This window comes from Sminthopsis crassicaudata, chromosome 2, assembly GCF_048593235.1.
Source record: "Sminthopsis crassicaudata isolate SCR6 chromosome 2, ASM4859323v1, whole genome shotgun sequence".
Classification (NCBI taxonomy): Eukaryota; Metazoa; Chordata; class Mammalia; order Dasyuromorphia; family Dasyuridae; genus Sminthopsis; species Sminthopsis crassicaudata.
In genome coordinates, this window is record NC_133618.1 from 350,127,508 (window position 1) to 350,148,659 (window position 21,152).

The 21,152-nt window shown below is 33.5% G+C and overlaps 1 protein-coding gene across 1 annotated transcript in view; it reads left to right on the forward strand.

The window, feature by feature from the left end:
• GCH1 (GTP cyclohydrolase 1) overlaps positions 1–21,152 on the forward strand; it is an 82,806-nt gene that overhangs the window by 33,877 nt on the left and 27,777 nt on the right. The gene's annotated exons all lie outside the window — the stretch shown is intronic.

Genomic DNA, 21,152 nt, shown 5'->3' on the forward strand with positions numbered 1-21,152 from the left:
CTTCTCTTTGACTTAAGGGAATTTATTTTAGGTGAAAAGCTCTGAATCAAGTCACAGTTTGAACTAATATCTAACCTTGTACTTATATCTTAGTGCCTAGCCTTTTTGAGATTGAGTTAAAATTCAGTTTGTGGACAACATTTGAGTAATGAAACCCAAATTATATTAAAATTTTTGGATGACAGGCTTTAGGAATCTAAGTTGGAGAGAGACAAATTTGTCTTGGGACTTCCCTCAGCCTGTGAATTCAAAGAACATGATGCTATAGACATTAACTCCAGAGAACACACTACTTTCCATGCAGTATGGTGAATAACTTTGGTTACCCTTGAATTTTGGCAGAAAGCTAGATGTGCTATAATGTTGCTAAGAGTTGATAAGTTTTTAATTCTACCATTTTAGTACTTTGAGGTAGGAGTGAAGACTCTGTCTCAGTGCACCATGCTACTCTTTCATTCCTCCTTCCTCTTTTCTAAAGTTATGTTTTGATTATGTTATATGTAGTTATGATTGGAGATCTAACTATTTCCAGTCCCAGCAGTTGATGGACTTGCTTATATCCAGAAAGGATGGCACCATATCCATGCTTCTTGGAGAGCTATCATTATGTATGCTGTTGAAGACCTGTCATTATTATATCTTTTTGGTAGACTCTACTTTTAACATTCCACTTAAACAATTCAGTCCAAGCTTCTTGATCATCTCTTGGCTACAAAGATAAGGAAAAATTCCCAAATCCTAGAATTCTCAGAGAAGGTTTAAGTTATTTAACTCTCTTGAAGTTCCTTATAGCCTTCTACAAAAGAGAAAGAGACATAACTTACATGGAAGAGGATTAGGTAATAACTTTTAATTTCTTCCATGCTCATTGTACATTATAAACAAATGCTAATCTTGGAAGATGTTCTTCTTTTCCTTGAAACATATATGCATATATGCCAAATGGTTTCTATAGCAACACATATTTTCAGGATTTTGTCCCGGGAAAGAAAAGATTTCTTATTTGTATATCATGATTCAGTATTTATACGTGTGTGTGTGTGTATATACATATATATATGTATGTATGTAAATACACACACATATATTCTCTTTCAGAGAATGAAGTTATATGTTGGCAACTCTACTAACATTAACAATAATTTTCTTGGGTATACTTTTGATTAAAACTCAATTTACTCTTTTAGTACATATTGAATTTAAAACTTAAAAGGTATTCCATATTTGAGAATTGGATAATTTAACCAGAAATTCAACTCATTTGAATGTCAGGTATAATTCCTTTTATTTCCTTCCTATTTCTGTTAAGTTGCATATAGCAGATATTTAATAGATGTCTGGGTTTTTTTTTTTTTTTTTTTTTTTAAGATTTAGACCTTTTTTGAGAATCTTTTTCTAAATACCTTGAATAACATATGATATATGTCAGTATGGTATAGTGGAAGAAACATCTGTGTTGGACAAGGAAATCTAGCTTTGCCAATTTCTTATTATATGAGAAAAGTAAAGCCACTATCTCTGTCTATTTACTTTCCTAAATCTGAGAGTGAGGGGCTTAGATTGGGTATCTGATATTCTAGATATTCTGATATTCTAGATAGAATGCTCTAAACTTTCTATAACTGAAAAAGAAATGTAGTATTTAAACTCCCTAAGTAAAAATGTGTCTCATCATCTTTGCCAAGAAAACTCCAGATGGAGTAATGAAGTCATATATGACCAAAATGATTGAACAAGAACAATAATGTCTCATAATACAGTTTACTTATCAGAAGCTGACCAATCTAGGCTCTAGTAGGGACAATGTCTCTAAAAAATTTGTGTGTATGTCTATAATCTATTCACATATATATGTATATATGTGTCTATATATGTATATACCTACATATAAACTTCACAAGCATCAATAAATATAAACATTTCCATATATAAGGTAGAAAAGAGAAGACTGCATATGAAATCATGAATTTATATTAGAGAAAGTATGTAGTTTTTTTTTAACAAAACATATAACAAATTTAAAATCTTAATTCTGAAGCTATGTGATCATCTATGCTTCTTCTTGCTTTCTATTCACTTTAGTGTGTTTTAAAAACTGTTTCACTGATACTCATTTTCTTTCTTTTTATTGGTATCACTATTATTAATTTCCATTTCCCTTTCAACTCTATGTCCCCTCCACCTAGCCCCCCAAAACCCAGCCCTTTATTATATCAACAAACTTTGTCAGGGAAAGCAAATCCACACAAGATCCAGTATGTCTTGTTACCAAAGGTACACTCTGCTTTTCCTTCAAAGATTAAAGCTGCACAAATAGTTTCTATAGCAACAGGTCTTTTCAGAATTTTGTCAAAGGAAAGTAAAGGTTTCTTATTAATATGTTGTGATTCATTGTGACACACATATCACACACACACACACACACACACACACACACACACACACACACACACACATATATTATGACACATCTATCTATATCCATACAGTTTACTTATCAGCAAATGACCAATCTAGGCTCTAGTAGGGACAATGTCTCTAAAAAATTTGTGTGTATGTCTATGAATCTATTCACATATATATGTATATATGTGTCTATATATGTATATACCTACATATAAATTTCACAAGCATCAATAAATATAAACATTTCCATATATAAGGTAGAAAAAAGAAGACTGCATATGAAATTTTGGCCCATAGCTATTTTTCCTATTTAAAGATTTTGTTGGTAGTCAAGTATATTAGGTACTATTTCTTCTAGGAATAGCCTGCTGCTGTTATGAGGTGAAAAATCAGTTTCTTCAATACCTTCTATTTTTAAAAATGAAAATTTCCAAATTATTCAGACATGGATATTATAGGGAAAGTGCTTTATAAACTCTCCAAAGCTTGTACAAGTAGATGTGCTTGTTTGCTTTTATGTATGTGTGTGTGTGTGTGTGTGTGTGTGTGTGTATAGTAGAAATCATCCCCTTAAAAATGGATTTGGCTAAGAATGTGCTGGTGCAAAAGCTGACTTCAAAATTCTAATAATAAACTTCTTTTGCCAGTTTAACTTTTCAGGTTCGTAGATTCATTTATGAATGACCTGTGCTGACCAGAAGGAGGTTCCTACAACTCCCTGCCCTGTGCCAAACCTATCATTTTTGGCTCCCTGACTGGGAATTGAGCGGAGCTGAACCTCCTCATATAGAAATAGATAGATCTCTCTATATAAGCAAATGTGTTGTTCAGTTGTGTCTGACTCTCTATCACTGCATATAGAGTTTTTTGGCAAAGATACTATAGATACAAAAGTGGTTTGCCATTTCCTTCTCCAGTGGATTAGGCTAAATAGGGCTCAGTGACTTGCCCAGAGTCACATAGCTGGTAAATGTCTAAGACAAGATTTGAACTCAGGTCTTACTGATTCCAGGCTCTTTCCATTGAGCTATCTAGCTGCTTTCTTCTATTTATATGTAGAGAAAAGATACCTATATTCAGAGAATTCAGAGAAGCAGAGGAAAATATATGAATTAATATAGACTGAAGTAAGCCGAACTAGCAAAAGAACATGGAATGTAATATGAATATGCACTGTCTAGTGCATGGGATGGTGTTTCTTCTTGTAGAGAATCTGGGATGCCTGTGTCTGTGAGAATCATGATGAAAATTAGGGGAGTGCTTTGGAGTAGATTAGAGGCTATAGAGACATTGTGTAATTGGTTCTGGTTGACTAACCACTTGTTGAAAAGGAGGTATTTTTTTGCTTATCTTCAGGTCTGTTAACATGAACTCTTTCCTCTTTTGCTTCATTCTCTGTGGCTTCATTTGGTGACTCCTTAAATCAAGGGATTGTTGACTTTGGAAATTTTGAAAGTTTAGTAGATTGAGTCTCAGTCATCTGGGAAACGCAAGTTTAGACTGGGTTTCACATCAGTGTCACAATGAATGGTCTCCAGGAATAACTTTTGGGATTCTAGCCCATAGATATAAGCTTGTTGAGAATAGGGACTGTTTTATTTTTATTTTTGCATTCTCAATTCCTGTTACAGTGACCAGCACATACTGGCCATATGATAAATGCTTTTTGATTGATTTATGTGAAAATAAAGAAAATAGATATTTTTAAAAGTTAAAAAATGTTAGAAATATCAAAAAGAAACAGTGATGATACCAGATTCTCCTAGATCTGGGGAAGAGAATTATTTGTATTTAAAAATGGTAAGTTTTGCATTTTGAGTGTTAATCGCTGTGTATTGAAAACTATCTCTGAATCATTTAATTCCACACAGAAACACTCTTTAGGAGGAATAGCCTGCCAAAATAGAACATGGAGAGTCAAGAATAACCTGGATTCAAATTCTTCTTCTAATCCATACTGTGTGAACAATTTTTTAGCCTCAGTTTCCTCATCTATATAATGGAAACAACAGCTTAGAAATCTTCTTTAAAGGCTAAAAGGCTTCTTTAAAAGGCACCATAAAGTACTTGATGAATGTCGACTATTTACTCTCATTTTTTCCTGTTATCTTATATTTGTTAGAAATCTATTAGCAACTGGCCTGGGAAAAGACATTATCTTCTAATTGTTGTTTTATGGACAATACTGCATAAGGGATTGGTTTTTGTAATTTAATAAATGCTGCAAGGAAAGCTCGTCTTCTGTGGGTACACTGATTATCTTCAAGATGATTCTAATAGCTATGCAGCACATAACACATATATACACACATAACACAAACACACACATACATTTTGTCTGGTTCCTACATGATATTTAATTTCATTCTTTACCAGAAGGTGTATGTACATTATGAGTCTTTTAATTCCATGTAGTTTAGGAAGTATGAGTAATTTGATATGGCAACATCTATTATGTCATTCTTAAATGTATTTTCTTAAAAAATTAAAAAAATTATGACCCAGAACTGACTATACATTTAAAAAAAATTCATAGACAAGCTAAATCTCTCTTTCCCTTTTGAGTGAAGAGTAAGAAATGCTGTTTGTTAGCTACTGGGTAAGGAAAGAGTTATTTTTAACTAGCTTCTGTGCCGTTGTCAATGAACATTTGGCACCTTTTTCTTCTTGTGTCTGTTCTTTCCTGGTCTTAGATGAAGGAGCTGAAATAGATTAGGTCAGGATCTTGCTCACAAAGTCATAAGTATCTTCAGAGGTCTAGCAACTGTCTGCTACTAACAGGAACAGCCAGAGCAGCCCTGGGGATCAGCTTGCTTGACTCAACACAGCAGTGTATTGACTTGGAAGCCAAGATATATCCTGCAAAAAGGAAAAAAGGGAATCACTTATCTATTGACGATACCATACTTCAAAAGGAACTTGGTGGAGGGAATGTTAGCATCAGTTACTCTAAATTTGAAGCCACTTTCTCTAGGTAAGGAGGTGGTTGGGAGGTTTTTACTACTTTTCTCAAATAATATCCATTTGAAAAAAAAAGTTTATTGTTATTAATTGGTTAATTGATATTAATGAGTTAGTTGATATTGGTGAATCACTGGTGAAATGATACAGAAGAGACTTTAACTGATGTGGATTTGGAAGAAATACACTGGATAGAATATTGTTAGTGATCATATTAAGAGAAAATTTTCCTAATCTTTCAGTGGTACCCTTAAAAACCTGAGAGGAGAATTTGTAGCTTTGTTCTGGGCATACAACTAACCAGTGCTAATAGAAAGGTTAGAACCTGTATGTCACATTAGTGGTATATGATTCTGGCCATCTAATCATGTTCTTTGAGGCATTTGATAAGTGCTCAATTTTTGTAACCCACTGTAACCTATTTATAAATTAGTACCATTTCCTTACAAAACTTGCATATTATTGTTGGTGTCATTGCATAATCACTAATATGCCTCACAAATGTATTAGTTGTAAAATTGACATTGTATATTATCATAGTATATTAGTATGATGTATATTGTATATGTATATATTAGTATGATATATATTGTATATGTATAATATACATTGTATATTAATATGATGACTAAAATAAAAAAAAAAGAAAAACTTCAAGGACAGGGCTTATCAATAGTGTTAATACTAATGGTATTAGGAGTACCATCTTTGCATGTGAATTTATTTCAATAGAATGAAATATAATTAACATGTATGTATTTATATTTTTGAGGAGTATTTGCTTTTTCCATGCAATTAGTGTTTTTTTTTTCAAATAACAATTGTTTTGACCAGAAGTTACATGTACTTCCTTACTTTGTTGTTTACACTGAGTATGGGTTTTTCTTGTTTGTACCTTTAGTCTCTAAATTATGTACTTGTTCTTTTTATTTTAAGCCCCAATGAAATTCCAAGATAATTTTTACTGGAAGTGATTTGTCAGGATGCTAAATTGCATATTATGAGGAAGGCTTTCTGGAAGGATTTTGCTTCCTATATTCATATTGAGACTTAACTTCCTAATGTAACCCCAATATGCTCTAGGAATCTTATCCCAACTGCTGTCAAGAAATGAGTATCAGATTCCACAGCAAGGCTACATCTCCCCTTCACATTTCTAGGAGCACCTCTGAGAAGTCAGAAGTAATACTGTAAGGCCATTTCCCCACTGGTTTGCTTTTCTTCAAAATTATTAGTAGAAAAGTTATTTAGTCAGCTTGTATTAAATCATTATTCACTAAGGTGATGTAGTGGAAAAACTGGTATATTTATTTTTATTTAAAAAATTTTTTTAAAATAGTTTTTATTTACCAGATACATGCATGGGTAATTTTACAACATTGACAATTGTCAAACCTTTTGTTCTAATATTTTCCCTCTTTCCCCCCCCCTTCCCTCCCGATGTCAGGTTGACCAATACATGTTAAATATGTTAGAGTATAAATTAAATACAATATATGTATACATTTCCAAACAGTTGTTTTGCTGTACAAAAAGAATCGGACTTGAAACGGTGTACCATTAGCCTGTGAAGGAAATCCAAAATGCAGGTGGACAAAATTAGAGGGATTGGGAATTCTATGTAGTAGTTCATAGTCATCTCCAAGAGTTCTTTCCCTGGGTGTAGCTGGTTCAGTTCATTATTGCTCTCTTGGAACTGATTTGGTTCATCTCATTGTTGAAGATGACCACATCCATCAGAATTGATCATCATAGTATTGTTGTTGATCTCCTGGTCCTGCTCATTTCACTCAGCATCAGTTCATGTAAGTCGCTCCAGGCTTTTCTGAAATCATCCTGTTGGTCATTTCTTACAGAACAATAATATTCCATAATATTCATATACCACAATTTATTCAGCCAATCTCCAATTGATGGGCATCCACTCAGTTTCTAGACTCCAGACACCACAAAGTGGGTTGCCACAAACATTCTCGCACATACAGGTCCCCTTTCCTTCTTCAAGATCTCTTTGGGATATAAGCCCAGCAGGAACACAGTTTGACAACTTCTTGAGTACAGTTCCAAATCACTCTCCAGAATGGCTGGATGTATTCACAATTCCACCAACAATGCATCAGTGTCCCTGTTTTCCAACATCCCCTCCAACATTGCACATTATTTTTCCCTGTCATTCCAGCCAATCTGACAGGTGTGTAGTGGTATCTCAGAGTTGTCTTAATTTGCATTTCTCTGATTAATAATGACTTGGAGTATCTTTTCATATGGCTTGAAATAGTTTCAATTTCTTCATCTGAGAATCATCTGTTCATATTCTTTGACCATTTATCAATTGGAGAATGGCTTGATTTCTTATAAATTAGAGTCAATTCTCTATATATTTTGGAAATAAGGCCTTTATCAGAACCTTTGACTGTAAAAATGTTTACCCAAAACTGATATATATTTTTAAAAATCCTTCAAAAATTATATAACATGCTTTCCATGTTATATACAGAATCCAGAATCCAGAATCCAGTGGAAAGTGAACTCAAACTTTGAGAGCACATGTAACAAAGAAGTAACTCATAGTTTCAGGATGTACTTTCCTTCCATTTTTGAGGTACTCAGGGACTTTTCATTAGGTCAGGACCTTGCTCACAAAGTCATAAGTATCAAAGTAAAATATAGTTTAATTTCTTTTTTGGACTTTGTATGGAGTCATGAATTTGTCTTGTTTGTCCTTCAACAATGTATATACAGCTGATCCACGCTAGGACATGGAAGGAAGGTGGCAAGTCCAAAATCCTCCAGACCTTTCTAGACTTCTCCTTTGGCCAAGATAGTTGGGAAGGGAGGAAATCTAGGACAAGGCTTAAACCAAGGCTTCTACTTCTTCCTCTTTCCCCAGCAACTCTTTTAGGAAATTTACTGGAACACCACTTTTGCTCTAATCTCAATGACTTTCTAAACTAGTTCAGATTGGAGTTGTCATATCATCCCAATTCCATGCTTAATGTAAAAACCAAGATTGAGTTCAGTGCATTATTGAACATTTTATCACTTACTTTAAGTGAGATGGGGTGACTTGAACAATTTACTCAATTACACCTACATTTGTGTTTTCCTTCCCAGACTTTTTTTTGTGAATATCTAGTACCGCTTCATAAAAATTGAATAAAAAGTCATGTTTATGTAGCATTTTAGAATGTGCAAAGCATTTTTTCTCCCAATTATCTTGGTGGGAAGGGAGTGCAAATATTATGTCCATTTTGCAGAAGCTCTGAGGCTCAAGATTCAAACCCAAATTGTCTAACTTCATTTATTACTTTTCCCATTGTTCTGTGATTTTTTTCAAAGGCCTGTCTCAGATTTCTTTTTTTTTTTCCTTGGAGTCATTACTCTTCATGACACCAATTTTAAAGTCTTCTATCCCTGACCATAATAGTCAGTCTTTATTAGTAGCTCCCAAGCTGTTAGCATTTGATACTGGAGGGATCAAATCATTTTTATGGGGGATTCTCAAATTCATTAAGCATTGTCATTTTAAACTTTAGTTCCAATAAAACAAAGATAATTCATTACAATAAGATACCACCTTCTATAATCTCCATTTACTTTAATTTGCCTTGGTCAATTTGCATTGTGTTCATTATTAGGTACCACATTTTAAAAAAAGACATCAAGAGTATCTAGAAAAAGGCAAAGAGGATGATAGAATGATGAGATTATGTCATATGAAAGGTGGTTGTTTAGGATATCTTTGGAAATTTTCAGTTTGTCTTTAGGAAATGAGATTTAGGGACAATGTTGTAACTATCTTTGCATCTCTGAAGAGCTGTCATGTGGAGAAAAGGATTATTCAGAACTCATGATATTTCCCCAAATCCAACTTATTTTCCTAACTTCCCTGTCAATGTCAAGAACACTATTATCTTTCCCATCATCCAAGCATGGAGCCATGGAGCAATCTTTTGATGTTTTCTTTTCTCTCACCTTTCATATACAGTCAGTTACTAAGTCTTGTTAATTCTATCTCTATAACATTTCTTGGATACATCTTCTGCTTTCCAATCTTGGACTACTATATACTACTATATACTATAGCAGCTTGGATTTTTATTAACTTTTTGCCTTGACTATTATAATGGCTTTTCAATTCATCCTCTATGCAGCTGCCAAAGTGTAATTCCTAAAAGTATGGATCTGATTAGGTCAATTCTCTACTAAAAAAACTATAATGGCTTTCTAGGCTAAAAAAGGAAACTATTTTGACTTGCAAAACATTCCAACTCAAGGTTTATAATACATTACTATTCTTTACACATTCTATCTTAAAGACAAATTGCATTATTTTCTTGTCAATCTCTCATCTTTTTAGCTCAGTGCAGGCTTTCTCCATTCCTGGAATTCATATAATTTATATGTTTATATGAAATAACATGTGAAAGACATTCACACAGCATAAGAATTTGTTCCATTTATAGAGGGAGCTTCGTGCAGACACTTAAAAGGGACCACAGAAAGTATCTAGTCCAAGCAAGATCTGTGGAAGTACACTAAGATCCCTACTACCCTATTTTTAAAATATTAAGAAACCCTATTTTTAAAATATTAAGAAAACATTTTTATCCATATCCTTCTAAAGCTTTGGACTAATCTGAGTGAGAAACTATATCAATCTTTAAGTATCAATTTGGAATTCATATAATTCATATAAAATTCCTTCCTCATTTTCATTTCTTAGGAACCTTAATTCCCTTCAAACCTTGACTCATATACAACCAAATACAACAATGTATGAGACCTTTCCTGATCTCCTTTCAAACCTTATTATTTCATTTTTGTTTTATTATTATTTTGCATCAAACCTCCATTACATTACATTTGCTTTGTATGTGTTTCTCTTTATTCAGGGATATACATATTATTTTCCCCTGGAAAGTAAACTTCTTTGAGGATAAGGACTTTAATTTTTCACTCTGCATCCTCAGTTCCTTTCACAGCCATAGCACATTTTGAGGTGAGGAGAGCAGTATTACCAAATTTGTGATTTATTGGTTTAGGGAAGCAAGGAGGCCAGCTCTTTTGCAATACAAATAGTTAGAGCACTGAGAAGTTAAAAGATTTGACCAAAGTCATATAAAGGCTATGTATCAGAGTCAGACTTGAAACCAAAATGTCCTGACTCCAAGGCTGATTTCTAACAGTTCTGCCATCCTGCCTCTTCTTGACTCATATATTATAAATACTTGGTAAGTGCTTAATGAATGAGGAAATGATTGATTTGTTCTGCTTAACTCCAGAGGGCAGAACTAGGACATAGATAGAAGTTGCAGACTCCTGTTTAGGGTCAATGGTGGGAAAAATTTCCCTCAAATTAGAACTATCTGAAAGTAGAATGGGCTACATTAGGTGATATTATTAGATATATATTAGGTATAGATATATTAGGTGATACATTAGGTTGGGGTTATTGAAGAAAAAAACCTGCTCTAGGTTTTAGATATTAAACTTCCATAAATAATTTTTACTAATTAAATTAAACTAATTGTAAATATTTCTTGCTTCGAGAGGGATACAAAAAAATCTCAGAGTATTCTAATGTTTTTCAACTCTAACAAGCTTTTTAAAGTTATTCATGATATTTATTATTTTAATTTATAATATTCTTAAATAATAGACAAAATTACAGAGTAAAGATTAAGGAAGGATTCAGTTTAGATAATAGTTTCAGTATAAAAGTGACTTAAAATGTCACTATGCCAACCAAGGGAATAATTTTCCTAAAACCATTTAATGCTTCTTTCTATTACTTTCTCCAAAGATTTGTCTTTCTACTTGATCAAAGGTGAATTCATACTTCTATTAACTGAAATGTTCAGACTTCCTCCCTAATCATTTAGCAGGGAAGGCATGCTTATTAGAGTCTTAGGAATGGGTTAGATCTTTGATAAGAGTGGTGCAAAAACCGATTTCAGTTCAGCAAATTGATACTTAAAGATTGATGTAGTTTCTCACTCAGATTAGTCCAAAGCTTTAGACCAGGATATGGAGAAAAATGTTTTCTTAATATTTTAAAAACAGGGTAATAGGGATCTTAATGTACTTCCACAGATCTTGCTTGGACTAGATACTTTCTGTGGTCCCTTTTAAGTGTCTGCACGAAGCTCCCTCTATAAATGGAACAAATTCTTATGCTGTGTGAATGTCTTTCACATGTTATTTCATATAAACATATACATATACCTGTGTGTGTAAGAGACAGTTAGAGAGCCCAGCAGATAGAACACTGGGCCTGGAGTCAGAAAGACCAAGTTCAAATGTAGCCCCAGATACTTACTGGATATGTGACCCTGGAAAGACACTTAACCTCTGCCTCAGTTATCTCATGTGCAAAAAGAAATTAATAATAGTGCCTACTTTGCAGGGATATTGTGAGAATGAACTAAAATGATATTTATAAAGGGATTTTGCTAATCTTAAAGCCCTATGTCAATGCTAGCTATTATTATTATCTTTGTCACATTTTAAAATGTTAATGGATAACTCTCATGTCCCCAAGTTATCATGTTCTTTGAAGTCAAAGATTGTATCATTCCTTTTGCATTTTCCTCTCACCCAGCAGAGTGATTAGTCAACTATGAAGTAGATAACAAATATTTTTGTTGTTTGTTTTTGTTAAGGTGTTTTAGTTGTGCTTAATTCTTCATGACCACATTTGAGGTTTTCTTGGCAAAGGCAATGAAATGGTTTGCCATTTCTTCTTCCAGCTATTTTTACAGATGAGGAAACTGAGGCAGAGTTAAATGACTTGCCTGGGTGTCATCCAGTTAGTGTCAGAGGCCAGATCTGAACTCAGGAAGAAGAGTCTTTCAGACTCCAGGCCCTGCACCCTATCCACTGTACCTTCCAACTGCCCCAAAACATATTTAATAAATCATGCTGGGTGATAGCATGTAAAGACAAAATAGTCCTTGTTAGAGAAACAGTATGCACAAGTGAGTACAAAGTATATAAATGATAAAATTTAAAAGTAATTTGAGGAAAGTATGGGGAACAGTTAGGAAAGACTTCATGTAGAAAGTAGTACTCAGGCTAATCTTTGATTCCTCCCCACATACTTTTTTTTTCTTAACAATCTTATCCCTGATTCTTTTTTCCCTTCCCATTCCCCTCATCTCATTGGGTGAAAGGAAAAACAAAACCTTTATAACGAATATGAATAATCAAGCTGAGCTTTAAAGCAAGCTAAGGAATCTAAGAGGAGGAGGAAAGGTTTTCTAGGAATGGAGGATAGCCTGCATTATTAAGCACATATAAAGTACTCAAAAATATTTTAGTTAAAATGAACAGCCATCTATTTTATTTTATTTCTATTTCTTTTTTAAAGCAACAGATATTGGATACTGAGGATAAATCAGGAGCCGAGGAGGAAAGGATTCAGGAAATTTGATGGGGGTTGAAAAATCTTCAGCTTGCCATGACCCCATATGTGTGAATGATGATAGTGAATGTGTTCAAACAGAATAGTTCAGCCCCACCTCCATGTGGCTAAGGAATTTGTTGCTATTTGTGGTCACAAGTTCAAGTATAGTTCAAGGTTATTTGGGATATTCATACTTTCTTAACATTTGTAGTGATATTTTTAGCTTCTGTTCTTCTTCCAGATAGAAAGATCTTAGGTTTCTTGAAAATGAAGGAATACATTTTTTTTTTTTTAACAGCAAAAATTGTGCTCCAGTTTCAATTAATTCCAAAGGAGAAAGCATAAATACTTGGGAGAATTGGAAATGTTTTCTTGCAGAAGGTAGAATTTGAACTGTCTAAAAGAAAGCCAAGGGAAGCTAGGAAGCAGAGGGGAAGAGAGAGAACATTTAAGGAATGAAACACAGTCAGCACAGAGTCTAGAGAGAGAGTGTTTTGTGTGGTGCATGGATGAAGTACATCAATTTGCTTGACTGATACAAATCTCTCATGTGGAAGAGGGTGGAGGTTCTCCTGGGAGAGTTGTGATGACATGTAATAGAAATGCTTTGGGGGGAAAAATGGAACCTGGGTAGACATGGTAACTCATTTTGGTTTGCTCATCCAAATGACTCCATAGCCAGAACTGGAATAGTTTCAGAGGGTGAGGCTGGGATGGGGGGAAAAAAATAGGAATTTGATTACAAATGAGGAAACTGGCTAAATTTGAATACAAGTTGTCTTGACTACTGAGCCCACTATACCAAGCAATAAATTGCTACTGACTTAGGGACAAATAAAGCATCAGGGAAGTAGGGTAGTGATAGTCTCATTAAACTCTGCTTTTGTTAGCCCTCATCTGGAATTAAGTGGAATGGTTAAAAAATAAATCCAGAATACATTGTAGAATGTCCAAGGAAGAGCAATCAAGATAATGAAGGATTCAAAGTTCATCATAATGAAGTTTGATTGAAGGAATTGGACATATTTTGCTTGGAGAAAAGAAGGATGGGAAGAAAGAGAATACTAGTAGTCATGTGTAAGTATTTGAAGGGTTGTAACATGGCCTCTAAGGGCTAAACCAGTAGCAATGGAAGGATATGGCAAATAAACAAATTTAGGGTGAATGGCAGAAAAAAATTTCTAAAAATTAGACTTTTCTGAAAGTTGGTTAGGTGCTAAGTTCTTCCAGCATAAGAGTCTTTAGTCAGAAGTTGGACTATCATTTGTCACTTATATTTTGGAGTAGTATAGATTCCCTTTTACAATGGGTATGATTTCATGGCCTCTATGATCCCTCCAAACTTTCATATTTTCTGGTTCTCTGATTGCATAGATGAAGCAGGAAGGAAAAAAAGCTATTGCCAGGAAATGTATCAATGTTTAAATTATCATAGGGCAAGCTCAAAAAGTAAATGTTGGGTTTGTATGTTCTGAAGTATTTTTCAATAAATTAGAGTGATTAAAATATTTTACATAATTAAATTACAATGAGAAGAGAAGCTTTATGATGGATGTACATACATGTACATGTAGCTCCATAGAGATGTTTCATTTGACACCTGGAAGTCAGGTGCTCAAAGAGGATTTCAACAGTCTATTTGATTAGTCATTGAAACAGATAACCTGTGAATGGTCATTATAATTCGTATTAACTTGTGAACAGAGTTGTTTCAAAATCACTTTGCATCATAAGGAAGCAACATCATGTTGAGTGCCTTGTGTTCTCTTTTTAGATGTCAGTTTATCCCTGAAGGAGATGACAACCAAAGGAAGGTGATTAGTTTCCTCTTAGGTCTCTATTTTGGAAATAATCATAATCATTAAGCAATAATATTGTTCCTGCAATCACATCTCCAAAACAAAATTCTTTCTTCTTTTCTTTTCCCATAGAAAGTGCCTGAACACTACCTAATTTACCTAATTTCTTCTCAAAATACTTGTCAGTACTTTTAAAAAAAATTAATGTTTGCATGTTATCATTTAGAATCCAAGTTTTTTAAAGTCAGACAAATACCACATACCATTTTTTTCTTTTTCAGCTTAGAATAGGATGGATGCTTAATAGAATCTTTGCATAGGTATTATAAATGGGCCACTAGTAGTATGCTACTATGGTACCCTGTTGTTCTATATATACATATATATGTTTTGTTTTGTTTTTTAACTTAGACAATTGGGGTTAAGTGACTTGCCCAGGGTCACACAGATAGGAAATATTAAGTGTCTGAAGACAGATTTGAACTCAAGTCCTCCTGACTTCAGGGCTACTGCTCTATCTATTGTGCTACATAGCTGCCCCTATATTTCCTTAAAAAAATTTTTTTAGTGACACCTTTTGTCCTTACCTCAGTTATTTCCCACTTTCTTATAGACGGAAAATTACTTTGTTAAAAAGAAAAAATAAGCAAAAATTTTCACTTTGTTATGTTTGATGATGTATGTACATTCTTTATTTAAGACTCTGCCAAGAAGGAAAGAGAAGTTTTTAATCATCTGTACTCTGGGACCTTTATTGTTTTTTCCATTATTCTGAATTCTACTTCCTTTTAATGACTTTGTAGTCATTGTTTACATGAAATGGAGTTTCACTAGTCAGTAATAACTAGACAACCAATTTGACTGAACTATAAAATGCATAATAATTCTGGAAATGAGGGTTATGTCAGATTGTGAAGAGCTTAAAATGCCAAACAGAAGAGTTTGTATTTGATACTAAAGATTACAGGGAGCTCTGGAGTTTATTGATCAAGATGATGATATGGCCAAACCCATATTTTAGATATATCATTTTGACAACTAAGTGGAGAATAAATTGGAGATAAGATTTAAGTCATAGACCATAGCTCAATAGTCTAGTCCAAAAGTAATGAAGTCCTGAACTAGGATGATGGCTATGTGAGTGGAGAGAAGTGAAAGATGTGTGAATAAAGGTACTAAATGGGAGGGATTCTGTAGAAGCAGAATCAAGAAGGTTTGGTAAATGATCTATGAAGTTGATTCCAAAGTTGTGAAACTGATCATGGCCACATCAGAAGTACTGAAGGAAAAGGATAGGTTTGGAGGATTAGTTGTTTTAGACATGTTGAGTTTGAGATGCAAATGGGACATTCAAAATGTCTAATAATCTACTTGTGATGGGGAGAAAAATTTGATCTATAGATCTTGAAGGTGTTTACATAGAGCTGATAATTGAATCCATGGAGATTGATGAGATCACCAAGATGGAGAATATAGAGAAAGAAAAGATCCCAGGACAGAATCTTGGGCCTACCCAAGTCAGTAAGATGGCTAAAACAGAGAGAGCAGTGTTATGAAATCACAGAGAAGACAAAGTATTTTGGAGGAGAGTTGAGACAACAGTGTCAAATGAAGATTAAGATTAGGTTTTGGATTAAACAATAAGGAAATCATTGATAATTTTGAAGAGTGAGAATGGAGACAATGATGATAGTGTTTTCTGGATGAGCAGCTTAGAAGGATTAGAGAAAAATAGTTCAAAAAGCTAAAGAAAATGGTAGGGCCAAATGATTTTTAAAAATGAAAGAGACTATAATACATATTTAAGGTGGAAGGAAAGGAGACAGTAGGAAAGAAAATTTAAAAGTTAGAGAACAAGAAGGGATGATTATGGGGGTAATTTGTTGAAAGAGATGGGAGGATATGGAAGGATGTCTAGGAGTTTGTCTTAATAAAGATGAACAGAATGACTCAATAGAAGGACATTGCAAAGACTATAAATCCAAATACTTCCCCAGATTCTGAGAAGAAACTTCCTGAAATGGACATTGATCAATTCCAGTACTTATTTATATTGATGCCCACTTATAACAAAAAATTAAAAATAAAGAAACCAGAGTAAAAGTGAGAAGAGTGGTGATATCAAGAGCACTGAAATTGTAAAGATGGGGAGAAGAGGGCACTCACAGGGAGTGAGCTCTGTTTTTCTCAATTGAAGGAGTCAGGGGAGTATTGTATGGGAGTCCAGAGAAGAGACTGAAAAAGTTAAGAACTACCAGTCTGGGAAGTGGAATAGAAAATCTATTTGGTAGAAGGGAGAAGAAAAAGTTTGTATTGATTCACTGAGGGACCAGTTGAGCTTAGATATAAAATTTGTATTCAGTTTCCTGCCTTCTTTTAGTATCATTATGTACTGTATTAGTGGGAACAGAGACGATAGAAAGTGTGAATAATTCAGAGTTGGGTCGGGCAAGGGATTCATGAGTATAAGATAATCAAAATGTGGAACCGGTTAAATATGGGGTCAAGATTTAGGAAGACCAATAATTATGAAAGGTACCTGATCTCACTTTTATTTTATTTTAAATGGTATAATCCTTTGTATTGAGGACAGATATGGCATACAATTGAGCTTACTATGGTTATAATGAGTAAGATGTTATTTTAAACCTAATTTCAGCAAGACTGCCTTCTAGTTTTTGAAGTAGTTATTTAAAAAGAATAGTTCTCACAGTAATTTATATATTTGTCTTTATAAGATACTGAATTACTGTTTTTAGTTTTTTTTTTTTTTTTTTTTTCTTACCAGGAATATTCCACTGATTTCCTTTTCTGTTTTTTTAGCAATTACCGAATGACTTTGATGAATACTACTTCACAGTTCAGGGTCTGGTAATCCCTAAGGACCCATAATTTATACTGCATGTTCAAAAGGAGACTTTAAAATAAAACAATAAGGGATAGCAAAATATATCATAGGTTTTTGCTTGTTTTCCTCCTTAAGATAATGACAACAAATGACAATTAAAAATATACAACTTGGAGATGATGTATTTGAATTATTTTGAACAAACCCTTAACTTGGAGAGTGCTCTGGATGACTTCTGTGGCCTTTGTTGGTTATAATCAATAATAAGAAATGATATCTCAAATCCTGGTTTCCAGGGTTACCTACTCAGTGCTGGTAGCAGGCAGGAAATTAAAACAATCTGTGATCTTGTTTTGTTTTTATTAGTTACAGATGGCAGCTTTTGTATATATATGTTAGAGTAAAATGTAAGTAAATATGGCATGGAAAACTTCACTGCTAAAGAATAATAACTTGAATAAATGAACCTAATTAGATATTGAAATTGGGATCAATGAAATGAAACTTCATGAAAAAATTGGGATCCCATTAACATTGAGCTAGTTGCTAAAAGTTACTGCTATGTCATTATACATAAATGGTTTTGATATGAGTAACCAACTCTCTTACTCCATCCATGAGTTTTAAATATCATCTCAGATTAATATATTCAGCCCTATTTTCTCTCCTGAATCCCAGTCCCACATTACCAACTGTCTACTGGATATTTCAAACTTGTTTTCCTATAGGCATCTCCAATTCAGTATTTACAACATAAAGTTCATTGTGTTTCTCCAGAAAACGACCTTACTTCTGAGAAATAGAAAACTGTTTCTGTTCAGAGTAATTATCCACATCCTTCTAATTACCAAGGTTTTGCAACTTTGGTATTTGACTTCTCCCACTCATTTCTACTTCCACATTCTCTCTCACAGAAAAATTTCCCCTTTTTTCTACTCACATAGATACTGTTCTATTCAGGTCTTCATCACCTCTAACCTGAAACTATTGCAATAACCTCCAATTCTCCGGAAACCTAATTATATCCCTTAAGTCTTTCCCCTTTCTAATTCATCTTCCACAAAGACATTTTCCTAGGATGCAGGTGATACTATATCATGACTCTACTCAGTAAACTTCAGTGATTCCCCATTGTCTTTGGGATCAAATAGAAGTTTTTTTATCTTTTTAACATTTAAAGCCTTTTGCAATTTGGTACCAATTTCCCTTCCCACCTATCTTGTAGATCACTCTCCCTCATTTATTCTTTGGTCCAAACAAATGAATTTCTTTCTTGTTTCTCATACTCAACATTCCATCTTCCATTTTTGTATTTACTGTCCCCTAAATCTGAAATGCATTTTCTCCTCATTTGCACTTCTGAGAATTCTTTTTCTTTTTTATTTTTTATTATAGTTTTTTTATTTACAAGATATATGCATGGGTAATTTTTCAGCATTGACAATTGCAAAACCTTTTGTTCCAACTTTTCCCCTCCTTCTCCCTACTCCTTCCCCCAGATGGCAGGTTGACCAATACATGTTAAATATGTTAAAGTATAAGTTAAATACAATATATGTATACATTTCCAAACAGTTGTTTTGCTGTACAAAAACAATCGGACTTTGAAATATTGTACAATTAGCCTGTGAAGGAAATAAAAAATGCAGGTGGACAAAAATAGAGGGATTGGGAATTCTTTGTAGTTCATACTCATCTCCCAGAATTCTTTCGCTGGGTTAGCTGGTTCAATTCATTATTACTCTATTGGTGGCCCTGTCCATCAGAATTGATCATCATATAGTATTGTTGTTGAAGTATATAATAATCTCTTGGTCCTGCTCATTTCACTCAGCATCAGTTCATGTAAATTTCTCCAGGCCTTTCTGAAATCATCCTGCTGGTCATTTCTTACAGAACAATAATATTCCATAATATTCATATACCACAGTTTATTCAGCCATCCTCCAATTGATGGGCATCCACTCAGTTTCTAGTTTCTGGCCACTACAAAGAGGGCTGCCACAGAGAATTCTTTCTTTCAAAGATTGCTTAAATACCAGTTTTAAATGAAGCCTTATATGATCTACCTGATGTCTTTCCCCAGTAGCCCTTTTATTTATTTTGGAGATAAGTATATTATCTATCTGTCCATCCATCCATTCATCCATCTCTCTCTTTTTCTCTATGTCTATATATACATATACACAAAAGTACATATATGTATAGATATATATGTGTCTTTCTGTATATGTATTCATTTCTGATATGATATAAACTTCTTGAGGGTAGGAACTCTTTATTTTTTTGTCTTTGTATCTTTTTGTATGCCCTTTTAGGGCAGTGTATATAGTAGGCACATAATAAATGGTTGATTGTTTGAATAGCAATAGTATTCATTGTTTTTTAATAATATTTTGCTTTTCCAATTATATGTAAATTACATAGTTTTTAACATTCATTTTTGTAAGATTTTGAGTTCTAAATTTTTTTCCCTCCCATCCTTGTCTCCCCCTTCCCAAGACAGTAAGCAATCTGATATAGGTTGTACATGTACAATCATTCTAAACATATTTCTATATTCATTGTGAAACAAAAGGGAAAAACCACAAGAAAGAAAAAACAAACAAAAAGGTGAAAATAGTATGCTTCAATCCGCATTCATAGTTTTCTCTCTTGATGCAGATGTCATTTTCCATCCCAAGTCTATTGAAATTGTTTTGGATTACGGTTTTGCTGAGAAGAGCTAAGTTCATCATACATAGTTGATTATCACTTAATCTTCCTGTTACTATGTACAGTGTTCTGTTCTGTTCATTCCATTCAGCATTAGTTCATGTTAATTTTTTTCAGGCTTTTCTGACATCAGCCTGTTTGTTTTTTTAAATAAAATAATAATATTCCATTATCTTCATATATAATTTATTCAGCCATTCCCTAATTGATTGGCATCCACTCAGTTTCCAATTCCTTACCACCACAAATGTTTTTGCACATGTGGGTCATGTCCCCTTTTTTATCCTCATTGTATATGTCACTTACTGAGACTTCTTCCTAACTAAAGTAGTAGATTTTTTTTGCCGGAACTAATGCTAGAGATTCTCTGTTCCTGAAAAGATAAAATTAAAACTTTTTGTAGCTTTGATTTTATTTGACAAGTTAAGTCCTTTTCTTGTTATTTAAGAACTTGTTCTTTTATTTCTATATTCAGAAGATTCTCAAATTGATTAAAGTTTTTTTAGGTCATGATTATTTTAAAAAGTATTAAATCCAGAATATATTTTGGAGGATGTTTCTCTCTAGACTTAAAAAAAAAAATTATGGTAGAATACTTAGAATGGAAAAATCTAATTCCTTACAAAAGAAAGCTTGACTTTTCATGCAGTTTTCTCTTTTCTGGTTTTTAGTGAGCAATCTTAACACTACAACTTTAATTATCCTGACAATCACATTAATGAATTGAGATAACATATTTAAATTTGGCTGTAGGGATAACACCCTTCACTTAATTCTTATTCAGTGCCTAGAAGTCATTAATCTTTTCTAGAGCCAAGGTTCCAGTGGGGAGCTTGACTAAGGGAATCATCTTCTTGGTGACTTAACAAATATCCTGTCTTCAAGAGGACAGTTACTCCCATCTTCTATTCTACCTCAAATAAAATAATGAATATAAAGCACTTTGCTAATTTTGAAATACTACATAATACTCACCATCATCATATTTATCCTGTGTTCAACCAGTCTGGTAATG